Raw genomic sequence first — 12,141 nt, 5'->3', positions numbered from 1 at the left:
GTTGACTCAACAAACCTACCATTTTGGTGAGTTTCTTAAGTAGAGAGTTGGGAACACAACTACACAAGTTGGAATTCACTCCTTCCCAACCTTAGGGAAAGTAGATAAATTGTTCCCTTAATAGTTGATTTCGGGTCTCAACATCTCACTGGCCTGAGAGGTGTCAGTAGTTAGACTATAAACTATTTGTTCATTAGAGGAATCGGTGGTATTTAAGGAGTTAGATGTAACTATCGGAGTAGAACAGTAATTTGACCCAATTGTACTTATGAGCGATTTGTGGAGAGTCAACTCACTGTTGATTGATTATATCCATTGATATAGAAATATATCTCCAGCACGAAGAGTGCAGTTATCGGTCTTTCGTGGAGTGATCAGTAGTTATTGAACATTATTTAATTTAATTAAAGAGTTTAATTAATTAATCTCATATCATTTGAGATTCTAATCTATAGGTCCATCAGGTCTCCTTGTTAGCTCTCTAAAGAATAAGTAATGAGGAATGATTTGAATTGTTCATATCACTTAAAGGAATTTTATATTAATATGATTAATATATAATGTGGTTAATTATAAATGTAATCTATAATCCAAATTATTTAAGAGAGATATATTTGAATGATATTCAAATATTAAATTTATATGAATTGGATTCATAAAGAGATGTGTACATATAAATATGTGATTTATATGTTAATTAACTCTGTATTAAATATGATTTAATATAGTTATTTAATTGATTAACTAATGGTCAATTAATTGATTACAATATGATGGAGATTGGAGGCTAGTATAAATGTGTGATATTTATGTTAATTAATTAACTTTACATTAAATGTGATTTAATATATAGTTATTTAATTAATGTATCAATTAATTAAATAATAGTTATTTAATTAATTAGCCTAAAAGGGTGAAAAAAGGAAAAACTTGGAGAAGGAGTTAACCCTTCTCAATATAAATATATCTTTATAACCAATTCAGGGCAAAAGGGATTCGTTTTTTGAAAATGAACCCTAGCCTCCATCAAATTCCTCTCTACTCTCTCAATAAATTGTCTCTACCTCTTTCTCCTCCAAGTGTTAGAGACCACACATCTAACCCTTGGAATCCTAGAGAATAACATAGTTCTTCTTACAGTGGTGTCCTTGATTCTTGACGAGGCATTCATGAGACAAGCGAGAGGTATTTACGAAAAGATTGGATTAGACAAGATGAGGTCCTTTTATCCATTTTTCTTCTTCATCTATAGCATGCTGATTTTGATGTTTATCCTATGTTCTTCATGTTTAGACTACTATATTTTGTTTTCATAAAATTGAAAAACTAAATGCAAGGCGATCTCACGCTTCCATGGGAATTCAATTCCCTTAAGACCATGTTTAAGAGATAACCTAAATAATTTGTAGAGATAGATATGTTGGGTACCTTATCCTAGTGACATTACAAATATGACTCATTTTTCAGTTGTAACAATTGTTGTAAAGTGCTACAGATGATCTGATCCTGATCATTCATGTGGAGACATGTGGGCGAGGGTATTCTATGCAAAAAGTTTATATAAGACCGAATCAAAAATATATCTGTAGTGTAAAGAGTGTAACTGTCGGTCAATGCACCGTTGATTGGTTATATCCAATTGACACAGAAATATATCTGGAGTGCGAAGAGTGTAACTGTCTTTAATGGAGCGACCGACAGTTAATGGAAGTTGGTTAATTTAACCAAAAAGTTTAATTAATTAACCAAGTACCACTAGAGCATCAATCTATAGATCCATAAGGTCCCCTCGGTAGCTCAACTGGGATTATTGGGAATCGAATTAATTTTGGATTAATTTGAATTTTTCAAATTAATTGAGGGAATTGATTATATTTGAGATAATTAATATAATGTATTTGATATATTATAATATAAATTATTTGAGAGAAAATAAACATTTGAATATGATTCAAATATTAATTATATAAATACAATTCATATAAATACTATAGGTTAAATTTAATTTGAATTTGATTCATATTAAGTCTATAGTTTTAATGAGAGAATTTCAAAGTATAGGCTATATTATATTTAATATAATATAAACTATAGGTTATATGTTATACTAGATATAACATATAGTATAATGCATATTATACAGTAAGTTAGTAATTATAAAATTATATATTAATTAAATTAAATTAATTATTTTTTAATTTTTTTAATTAATTAGTTTAAATTAATTAAAGGAGGGAGTTATGAAAATAACTCCTTCCCCCTTATTCTGTCATTCAATATCATGGAAGTGGGGCAGTTTCCTAAAGAAGATTATCTTCTTCCCTGGTTAACACAGAAGGTCTATGCTCTCTATCTCCCCAAGCAATTCTCTGAAGAAAATCTTCCCCTTAAATTTACTCTTTCCTTTTCCAAAATTAAGAGAAGCCCACAAAACTCCCTCTTTAATTTTCAATCTCTAGAGAATACAGAGGTTTCCATTGCAGTAGTGTTCAACCAAATTGAATTTGGGTTGCTATATTGACGAGTTCGTGATCCAAGGGTTTCGAAGTGTTCGTGATTAAGGAGAAGGATTCAAGAAGAAATTTTGATTTCAAGGAGGCAAGTTTTTTAGTCCCAATTTTATTATTTTTTTAAATTAAACCAGAGTTATGGTGGGATTTCTGTTCTATGTTTCATTTATGATGATGGATGTGATTATTGTGCATTCTGGATGTTTTCATCGGGATTGGTTTCAGTTTACCGCTTTAATTTTACAAATTCGGTATGTAAGAGCTCATTGTTTTTGGGCATAAATTCGCTATCGAGTTTGTAAATTTATAGTCTAGGTTGTTTTAGAAATGTTCAAGCAAAGATCTGGAGGTTTGAGGACCAATAACAGAGGAGATCATTGCAAAAATTGATCTAAACAGTAGGCTATCTATACGACAGTACCGTGGCACTCTGACACGTCACAACGGAAAAAGTTTTCATAGTGCCTTGACGCTAGGGTATAGTGTCGCAGCGCTCAAAATGAGTTGACGTGACTCATATTGGTTTTTCGGTCGCAGTTCGCAGTCCAGCAGTTTAAACCGACGGTTTGGCTCCTCTAACGGTCTAGCAACTGTTTTTGTACCTGTTTTTAATTATTAATGTAATCATTAGTTTTTTTAATGAATTAAATTAATATAAATGTTATATTAAATTGATTAATTGTCAGGAAGCCAATCTTAGTCCAAAATGTGTTTATTTTTAAATTATGCATTGGTTTTATGGTTTATTTTATAATATATGTCATAATGTATGTCATATAAAGAAAATGCCACCATAGGTTATGAAGGGAAGATCGGATCCCCGTGCAGTGGAAGCATCTCGACAGAAGATCGCCTTGCATCCGATAATTCGATTTTTTTTACAATTACAAAATCGTTTTATTCTAGACATAATATAAACATGTAAATTAGCATGCATTAGGGAAAAGATTAGAACGATTCTTACCTTTGTAGATTCCCTAATGCCATGAATAAGTCCATCCATAGTTCCGATAAACAAATCTCCAAAACAGTCTTGATCCCGAACAACTCCTTATACGATCCCGAATACTACCACAAGAGAAACCTCCTTATTTTCTTAGGATTCCAATAGAGGATTGGTGATATCCAACTATAGCGAGAGTAGAGAGGCTCAGAGAAAATTCTGCATAATAACACTAGGGGGTTGTGTATTGTCAGAGTTCCTCTACAATGAGACTGCATTGTATGTTTTGCAAAGGGTCATAGGGAGGTATTTATATAGGGAAGGGCCAAGGCCTTTCTCTAATATATTTTCTTTTTCCTAATGTATATTTTTCTTTTCTGTAATTAATAAAATAACACTTATTTAATTAATTAGCATAATTAAATAACACTTATTTAATTTTATTTGCACAATAATTAAATAACTATCTATTCATTAAACCCAATTTAATGTATATATTTAATTGTTATATACATCACATGTATATATGCAATAACTCTCATTAATTTATTCTTTGTGAATCTAATTCACTTGAATTAATTAATTTAAATCTTATTCAAATATTACTTTCATCACATTAATATAAAGTTTCCTCAAATTAATTTGAACAATTCAAATGAACCCTTTTAAGTATCCTCTAGTGAGCTAACAAGGGGACTCGTGGGTATACTCTACTAAATACCCACAACTGCACTATTCTCATTATAGATATATTTCTGTGTCCACGAATATAGACCAATACCAACAAGTTAATTATTCACAAGTGTTCATAATACCAACTTGTCAAATTACCGTTTTACTTGTGGATTACTTTTGAATCCTTAAGTATCAGTGCTTCTCTAATGAACAATCTGTTTATGGCCCAACCAATAAACATAAGCCCCTCACGAGAAGGAGTGAATTTCATCTTGTATCATTATATTCCTAGCTCCCCACTCGGTATTCTTTGCTAGAATTAGCAACTTTTTTGTCTCCTCTATTAGTCCTTTGGTATTCAATACGAACTGGAGTTCAAGTAAAGAGTTGACATTACTGGTTTCATTTATATCAATCCCATCCTATTCTAATTATGAGGACAATCACTCAAACAATTCTCACATGGATTGCATTATCTAAAGTGTAGAGATCATGCTATTAAATCTTTTGGCCAAGACATCAGGTATGCTTGCCAAAATGTGAACTTGTGCCTCAAGATTAGCCTTCATCCACCTTTCGTATGCATCATGAATACTTCATGTTGCATTAGGGGTTGAAACTGGAGGATATTCTTCAGCCAAGACGAAGTTAAGGTCGTTAACCATGAATACAGTTTTAATTGATTCTTTCTAAGATGCGTAGTTAAATTCGGTCAACATTTTCATTTTAAGAAGGTTCGTTGAAGCGGTGAACATAGTTGCTGATATAAAAAAAAAATTACCCATTTTAGACACTTATGCAAAAATTCATTTTAATTCGATCAATTTTAGCAAAACCTTAATAATGAACCCCAATCATTATTCTATTTTGCAATGATGCTTCAGTGGTTTAAGACAAAAGTTACCAAAGGGTGGTCGCCCCTCCATTAAATTGAGACACTTCTCAACCAATTATCACACCGGAATAATTCTTATTGTTATAACGATTAGTCACCATTGGTTTGGTCAAGAAATCATTAACTTGGTTAACAATTTCTTGTAAGTGCGACCCTTCATTTTACACCCTACAGTTTCATCCCAATGAGCCAACCGAAGGGAAAAGCCAATTGGGGCAAACACTAAAGCTATCCAATCCAGAAACCATTTCTAGACTTCGCCCTGATATTGACCTAATGCACAAATCATCCAAAGGAAGATGCTCCTAGGGCGCCATGAGGCCTTGCAAGAAGGTCCCATGATGCAAACTAATGAAGGAGATCGTAGGACATATTGACATACATCCCTTTCCCATTTACTATAAATACTCTCTCCATTAACCTTGATATTGATCCATGTAAAAACCATTCGAAGAAGGACGCTCCTAGGGTACCACGAGGCCAAGCATGAACTTTTAGGGAGAACGTGAGTAGAAAGTTGACATATCATATACATCTTTTTCCTCCCACTGAGTATTTTGCAAAACATGGGTTTATTAACTTAGTAAAATCTGACATATCATATACATCTTGTTAAATTTTCTCAAGATAATGCTTATATTGAATAGTTTAACAATATGTGATTTCATTCATTAAACTCTTTAATGAAATTAATCACTTATTGTATGCTTATAAAATATTTGCCAAATTCACTTTCCAGGTCGGTTCCCAGGTGGAGGCGTTTCGTTTTTGTCAGCTTAAATACTCCCTCCTAGATAGACGTTCCTAAGACAAAGGTCTCCTATGTGCAATTATTTTATAAATTTAATCTTTTTGGTAGAAATCATTTTAATCCTATTAAAAGGTATTAAAAGATTAACCTATTTCTAATATCAATAGGAATGCGTTTGAAATAAGTCTAGGTGAACTAATTTTAAACTATTTTTAAATTCATTTGGACCTATGTTTGCATGCAACTCTTGATTATAGATTTTGATTCTAATTTCATTATACTTATAACCGTTATAAAATAATGTAAAATCTATAAGTTTCATTATGTGATATTGATTAAATATAACAATTATATTAATCTAAGTAATGTCATGCTCAATGCAAAGTTCATTTTCATTTAAAATATAACACTTATATTAATCATCCATGAAAATAAAACATTCATATTCATCAATCACCATACATTGTAACATTTATAACATTGTATGATGCATGAACATGCTTAATGAAACATGCATTCATCTAATATAGCATGGAAGTTCCTTAAGGAGGGTAGAATGTAACAACCAACATTTTCAGGGATTTTTTGTTCAATTTTCTTGAATTATATTGTGAAATGTGTTTAAATGATTCAATTTTAAATCAGTATGACAAGGATTTGGGGGTTTATTTTAAATTAATTGAAGGATTTTGAAAGGTTGGATTTTATTTGAATTTTATTTGGATTTAATTCAATTGGCGGATTTATATTGGAGAAGATTTGAAGATTTTGGGTTAATTGATAAAAGGTATATGAATATAGGGGATTTGGAGGTTGGAATTTTATTTGAGATTTATTGTAGGTGGATTTAATTTGTTGAGAGATAACTGCAATTTAAAATTTGGGAGTTAATTTTTTTAAGTTGGGTTTAGAAAGAGTTATGGATATATATAAGTATATATGTTTGAAATTGGAATCCAAATAGATTTTGATATTAAGGAAAAGAAAAGGAATTTCTTTTTATATATATATTTAGGGTTTTGAAAATTAACAAGGAAAAGGAAAAGTTATATATATATATATATATATATGTTGAAGGGAATTGAATCCCGAGCAAAAGCGTGAGTACACCTTGCATTCGGTTTCTCTATTTTAAAGAAACAAAAGATAGCAAGCTTAAACAGAACAGAATACAATAAACTTCATACTTCACATGCATTACAAAGGGAAAAAAAGGGATGGATGATTCATATCTTCGTAGATTCCCAAACTTCTAATCTCCTACTGCACGAGCTAAAATGGCATCTCTCGTTCCAACCTTGAGCATTATTTCACTCTCCCTAAGATGTTAGAAGGAACTAATTCCCTATAAAGATGAACAAACGTGATTAGTGGCTCCCGAATCAAGTGTCCATGCGTTATGGTCATTTTCCACTAAATAAGTTTCCAGGACCATTAAATCATATTTACTTTCATTCTCTTTCTTTTTCTCGACGAGGTACTTGGGGAAATTGTATTTCCAATGATCATCCACATTGTAGTGAACGCATTTGCCCTTGTTGGCCTCCCAACAGCAAGAGCCATCCCATTACCTTTTTTTTTTTTCTAGATCTTCTTAGAACCAGAAAATAAGGGAACAGACTTAGTTCCAGAGGATGAACCCTTGTGGAACTTCTTAGAATGGATAGCATTTGCCTTTCCTTCTATAAGTCCCTTACTTTTCATAAGAGAATGATAAGTCTATAACTCATTCAAGAGGGTAGTAATGGTGTAACCTATTTTATTCATAACTGTATTTCTACGAAATTGAAGAGAACTCTTCGAAAGAGATTTTGAAATAAAGAACACCCAACTTTGACTATCCATGATCGTGTTGTTCGTCTTGGCAACAATGAAGTGAACCATCAAATGGAGAACATGTTCTCTAACTGATTGGCCTTCCTTCATGCATGTGTTATAAACGTACTTGAGGGCCTCGTGCCAGATCTGAATGGACAATTGTCTAAATATCTCATGGAGGGGCTCCATGATCTGATGTGCAGTGATCATGACATCGTGTTTCTTGGTAAGAATGTCAGACAAACTTGACAAGATATAGACTTGGGCCTTGTCATTGGCCTTCTCCAGCAGTCATAAGCATCCTTTAATGCTTGGGATGCACTACGAGCAGGGATTGGAAGAAATTCCTCCATTAAGACGAACCGTAGATCATCTATAACTAGAATCGTATTCAAGTTAGATTTGATCGTTGCGTAGTTTTCACCGATTAGTTTTTTGTTCTTAAGCAAGGAAATTATTAAGGAAGACATGCTGAAATACATAATTGACCGTATTAGTTATATTTGTCTTAACCCATTACAAAAATAAGTATCCAATAAATTTAGCAAAAAAAAAAAAGTAATCAAATAACCCTAATTAAACTATTAATTTAGTTTTTGCAACAAGATTTCAGAGATTTAGAGCAACAGCCACCGAAGGGTGATCAGCTACCCCTCCACTAAATTGAGACAAGCTTAGCTAATTACTTATACCAAAATAACTCATATTCCTATAGTTCTTACCTACCGTTTTTTGGTCGAGAATTCATTAACTATCTTAATTCATCCGGTAAGTGTGACCTTACCATTTTCGGATCTCAGAAGTATGCTTCAACAGGCTACCATAAGAAAAGTCAACTGTTAAAGATTAACCTAAGAAAACCTTATCCATTATTGGAGTTTGCATTGTTCCAAATCCTATTATTAGGCCCTCCGAAGGGATGGCCACTCCAGGATGACACGCAGGCGGACTATAAGACTCTCAGGGTGCTACCTAATGGAAGAGATAATAAGATATGTTAACACATGTCCTTTTCCCACTTACTATAAATAATTTCCCTATTCACCTTGGTATTAACCTATGCAAACACTTATCGAATGGAGGGCGCGCTCAGAGTGACACAAAACCGAGCATGGATATCACAGTGTGAAATCTTAGGGATGTGAGTGAAGGAACTCTTATTAAAGAGAATCCATGAGCAGAAACACGATTGATCCAAGTTCATTGTGACAGAATTACAGGCAATCACAAATATACAAACCAGTTATCCATCTTTTAACAAATTACGACATGCTTTAGAAAATAAATACAAAAGGAATGAGAGACATACCTTTGAAGAACTCTTCTTGAAAATTTTGATCTTGAAAGAGCTCTTAGTATTATGCTCGCCTCTCATCCTCTCGTTCCCATGTTACCTCTTTGAACTGGTGATTCTGCCATAACACTTTCACCAGTGTTATCTCCCTGTTGTATAAAATTTTCGCTACCCTTGCAAAGATTCGTATCAGTGTTATCTCATTCAACTGTAAGAGCTCGAAATCTACCACATGGAATGGATCTTTCACATACTTACCCAACATTGAGACATGAAAAATATTTTAAACTGCAGAAAGAGACTGTGACAATGATAATCGATAAGCCACAGGGCCAATTCACTCCAAAACCTTAAAAGGCCCAATAAAACATGGACTAAGTTTCCCCTTCCTACCAAATCTTATAACACATTTTATAGGTGTGACTTTCAGAAATACCTTATCACTCATTTCAAACTCCAAGTCTTTATGCCTATCATCACCGTAACTTTTCTGTCTACTCTGAGTTGTCTACATTTGTGCTCTAATCTTCTGTATTGCTTCACTTGTAGTATGCACTAGCTTCGGTCTCAATAATTTTCGTTCATTAACCTCACCCGAACAAACGGGAGACCTGCAACTCTTCCCATATAGGGCTTCAAATGGCAACACACCAACAGTAACCTGATAACCATTATTATAAAATAACTCCATCAAATGCAGGTGAAAGTCCCAACTCCCTGAAAATTCCAATGCACAGGCGCGCAACATATCCTCCAATGTTTGGTTCATACGCTCCATTTAACCATTAGTTTCAGGGTGAAAAGTCGTGCTAAAATCTAATCAAGTACCCAATGTTGTTTGGAGGCTTTTTCAAAAGTTACATGCAAAACAAGGGACTCTATCAGATACGATAGACATTGGCACTTATGCAACCTCACCACATCTTTCATATACAACTGTACCCACTTATTCAATAAAAACGTAGACCTTCCTCGAATAAAGTGCGCTAGCTTAGTGAGTTTGTCCACTACAAACGATATCATTGTATAGCATTTTGTTGTTCTTGGTAAGCCCGAATTAAATCCATTGTCACATTTTTCCACTTCCATTCTAGCATACTTTGGGGTTGCAACAAGCCTGTTGGTTTCTACCTCGGGGCTCTCACTTACTAACGCACCAAACATTTACTAACAAACTTTGTTACCTTCTTTTTCATATCATACCACCAATAATATTGTTTCAGGTCCTGATATATCTTGGTGCTGCCAGGATGCATTCGAGAATGGGGAACTATGAGCTTCTATCAATACTTCATTCTTAAGATCACTGACTGCAAGTACATATAAGCGTGCCTAGTAATGGAGACCATTACTTGGGGATACTGAGAACTTACTGTCTCATCCTTTCTCTACTTGGCAAAATTTCCCAACAAGGTAAGGATCACCCTATTGAGCATCAATAATTTTTCATCTCAAGGTCGGTGGTACTGTTAGTTATGCCAACTGTGAAGTGACTTCTCCCACTACTACTGTAATTTTAGCCTGTTCAAAATCCTTGAATAAATGAGTTTTTCTAGTGATTAGAGCTACTCATGGACTATTTTTCTACTTAGAGCATCTGCCACAACATTCATCCTATTTGGATGATACAAAATTTCACATTCATAATCTTTTACTAGCTTCATTCACCTGCGTTGTCTCATATTTAACTCCTTCTGAGTGAAGAAGTATTTCGACATCTTACAGTATATGAAAATCTGTATCTTCTCTCTGTACAAATAGTGTCTCCAGATCTTTAAAATGAAAACGACTGCTGCCAACTCGAAATCATGTGTAAAGTAGTTTCATTCATGATTCTTCAACTAATGAGAGGCATAAGCGACCATTTTTTCTTGTTGCATCAACATACACCCCAATCCTTTCTTGAAGGCATCACTGTAAATAAATAAAAAAAAAAAAAAAAAAACTCCCTAATCCATATGGTATTTCAAGAACTAGTACAGAAACCAACTTCTTTTTAAAATCCTAAAAACGGTCTTTACAAGTCTTATTCTAAAAAAAAAAGAAACTCTTTTCCTGGTCAGTTAAGTAAAAAAAATGGCTATGCGAGAGAAATTCTTTACAAACCAATGATAGTAACCTGGTAAACCTAGAAAACTACGCACCTCACTGACGGTGGTGGGACAAGGCCAACTCGTAACTGCCTCAATCTTTTTCGGGTCAAGAGATACTCCTCCCTTCGACACCACATGTCCTAGAAATGACACTTGGCATAGCCAGAATTCACACTTGGGGAATTTGACATACAATTTATTCGACCTCAGAGTATCCAACACTTTTCGTAGATGCCTCTCATGCTCTGCCTCTATCTTAGAGTAAACCAAGATATCATCAATAAAAACTATCACAAAAGTGTCAAGAAAATCCTTGAACACTTTGTTCATCAAAATCTAAGAATACTACAGGAGCATTGGTCAAGCCAAACGTTATTACGATGAACTTAATGTCCATATCTAGATCGGAATGTTGTCTTAGGAATATTGTTATCTTTTATCCTCAACTGATGATAGCCTGAACGAATGTTAATCTTGGAGAAAATTGTAGCTCCTATAACTGGTCAAACAAGTCATGAATCCTGGGAGAGGGTATTTGTTCTAGATGATTACCTTGTTCAACTCTCTATAATCAATGCATAAGCGTAATGCCACATCCTTCTTCCTCACAAACAACGTTGGTGCTCCCCAAGGTGACATACTTGGTCGAATGAGACCCTTATTGATCAATTCTTGTAACTGAATCTTGAGCTTCTTCAACTCTGTTGGGGTCATTCTATACGTAGCCTTCGAGATGGGAGTCGTACCTGGCTTCAACTCAATAGGGAATTCTATCTCCTAATGTGGTGCAAACCCGAGAAATCCTCTGGAAAGACATCTAGGAAATCTCTTATCACTGGCTCTGAAGTTCAGGCGACCTCAGATTCTCTGGTGTCAACCACACTGGCTAAAATACTTCAAGTTCTTTGATTAAGCAACTTGTTGTCTTTCATAGCTGATATCACTTTGGGCAAGACCACGGTCCTGACCCCTTTAAACTTAAAGCTAGCTCCCAAATGAGAGTTAAAGATCACCTCCTTACAAGAATAGTCTATATTGGCATGGTTGGAACCAAGTAATCCGTGCCTAATATAACACTAAAATTTTCATGTCCCAGACTATCAAAGTCAAATTTAGTGTATGATACTTTTTTTTAATATTATCAATTTACTTCACGTTCTCT

The 12,141-nt window shown here is 33.9% G+C and overlaps 1 pseudogene; it reads right to left on the bottom strand.

Annotated features, from left to right (window-relative positions):
* LOC150033087 (peroxidase 2-like) overlaps window positions 1-11,693 on the bottom strand; it is a 32,177-nt pseudogene extending 20,484 nt beyond the window's left edge.
* Between the last annotated feature and the right edge of the window lie 448 nt (window positions 11,694-12,141).

This window comes from Benincasa hispida, chromosome 10 (genome assembly GCF_027475165.1).
Source record: "Benincasa hispida cultivar pf3 chromosome 10, pf3_genome.v1.1, whole genome shotgun sequence".
Lineage (NCBI taxonomy): Eukaryota > Viridiplantae > Streptophyta > Magnoliopsida > Cucurbitales > Cucurbitaceae > Benincasa > Benincasa hispida.
This window is presented reverse-complemented; position numbering and strand designations above follow the sequence as displayed.